Source organism: Oncorhynchus keta, unplaced genomic scaffold (assembly GCF_023373465.1).
Source record: "Oncorhynchus keta strain PuntledgeMale-10-30-2019 unplaced genomic scaffold, Oket_V2 Un_contig_21135_pilon_pilon, whole genome shotgun sequence".
NCBI lineage: Eukaryota > Metazoa > Chordata > Actinopteri > Salmoniformes > Salmonidae > Oncorhynchus > Oncorhynchus keta.
This window is the reverse complement of record NW_026282327.1, coordinates 1-2,094: the sequence shown is the minus strand read 5'-3', so window position 1 is coordinate 2,094 and position 2,094 is coordinate 1. Positions and strand designations below refer to the sequence as shown.

Genomic DNA, 2,094 nt, shown 5'->3' with positions numbered 1-2,094 from the left:
AAGGAAGCCTGTAGAGAATAAAAATATACATTCCTGAGGCACTGAAGTAAAACTGCAAAACATGTTAATAAAGAAATAAACTTTATGTCCTGAATACAAAGCTTTATCTTTTGGAAAAAATCCAACACATCACTGAGTACCACACTTCATATTTTAAAGCCTGGTGGTATGTTTGTCATTGGCAAGAATTAAGGATAAAAAGAAACGGGAATATAAGCACAGGTCAAATCCTAGAGGACAACCTGGTTCAATCTGCTGTCCACCAGACACTGGGTGACAAATTCACCTTCAGCAGGACAATAACCTAAAACACAAGGTCAAATCCTAGAGGAAAACCTGGTTCAATCTGCTGTCCACCAGACACTGGGTGACAAATTCACCTTCAGCAGGACAATAACCTAAAACACAAGGTCAAATCCTAGAGGACAACCTGGTTCAATCTGCTGTCCACCAGACACTGGGTGACAAATTCACCTTCAGCTGGACAATAACCTAAACACAAGGTCAAATCCTAGAGGACAACCTGGTTCAATCTGCTGTCCACCAGACACTGGGTGACAAATTCACCTTCAGCTGGACAATAACCTAAAACACAAGGTCAAATCCTAGAGGAAAACCTGGTTCAATCTGCTGTCCACCAGACACTGGGTGACAAATTCACCTTCAGCAGGACAATAACCTAAAACACAAGGTCAAACTAGAGGACAACCTGGTTCAATCTGCTGTCCACCAGACACTGGGTGACAAATTCACCTTCAGCAGGACAATAACCTAAAACACAAGGTCAAATCCTAGAGGACAACCTGGTTCAATCTGCTGTCCACCAGAAACTGGGTGACAAATTCACCTTCAGCTGGACACAACCTAAAACACAAGGTCAAATCCCAGAGGAAAACCTGGTTCAATCTGCTGTCCACCAGACACTGGGTGACAAATTCACCTTCAGCTGGACAATAACCTAAAACACAAGGTCAAATCTTAGAGGACAACCTGGTTCAATCTGCTGTCCACCAGACACTGGGTGACAAATTCACCTTTAGCTGACAATAACCTAAAACACAAGGTCAAATCCTAGAGGAAAACCTGGTTCAATCTGCTGTCCACCAGACACTGGGTGACAAATTCACCTTCAGCAGGACAATAAATCCTAAAACACAAGGTCAAATCCTAGAGACAACCTGGTTCAATCTGCTGTCCACCAGACACTGGGTGACAAATCTACCTTTCAGCTGGACAATAACCTAAAACACAAGGTCAAATCCTAGAGGACAACCTGGTTCAATCTGCTGTCCACCAGACACTGGGTGACAAATTCACCTTCAGCAGGACAATAACCTAAAACACAAGGTCAAATCCCAGAAAACCTGGTTCAATCTGCTGTCCACCAGACACTGGGTGACATAAACCCACCTTCAGCAGGACAATAACCTAAAACACAAGGTCAAATCCTAGAGGACAACCTGGTTCAATCTGCTGTCCACCAGACACTGGGTGACAAATTCACCTTCAGCAGGACAATAACCTAAACACAAGGTCAAATCCTAGAGGACAACCTGGTTCAATCTGCTGTCCACCAGACACTGGGGGACAAATTCACCTTCAGCAGGACAATAACCTAAAACACAAGGTCAAATCCTAGAGGACAACCTGGTTCAATCTGCTGTCCACCAGACACTGGGTGACAAATTCACCTTCAGCAGGACAATAACCTAAAACACAAGGCCAAATCCTAGAGGACAACCTGGTTCAATCTGCTGTCCACCAGACACTGGGTGACAAATTCACCTTCAGCAGGACAATAACCTAAAACACAAGGTCAAATCCTAGAGGACAACCTGGTTCAATCTGCTGTCCACCAGACACTGGGTGACAAATTCACCTTCAGCTGGACAATAACCTAAAACACAAGGTCAAATCCTAGAGGAAAACCTGGTTCAATCTGCTGTCCACCAGACACTGGGAGACAAATTCACCTTCAGCTGGACAATAACCTAAAACACAAGGCCAAATCCTAGAGGAAAACCTGGTTCAATCTGCTGGACAAATTCACCTTCAGCAGGACAATAACCTAAAACACAAGGCCAAATCTACACC

General features: G+C 44.1%; 1 long non-coding RNA gene across 3 annotated transcripts; it reads left to right on the top strand.

The window, feature by feature from the left end:
* Positions 1–235: 235 nt before the first annotated feature.
* LOC127920904 (uncharacterized) lies at positions 236–1,846 on the top strand. 3 transcript variants are annotated; one of them, XR_008107925.1, is made up of 5 exons: positions 236–316; positions 504–597; positions 1,254–1,347; positions 1,534–1,627; positions 1,722–1,846. It is a non-coding gene; the product is annotated as an uncharacterized LOC127920904 (long non-coding RNA). The 3 variants fall into 3 exon arrangements; XR_008107927.1 differs by lacking the exon at positions 1,254–1,347; XR_008107926.1 differs by lacking the exons at positions 236–316; positions 504–597 and adding an exon at positions 896–970.
* The last annotated feature ends 248 nt before the right edge of the window (positions 1,847–2,094 follow it).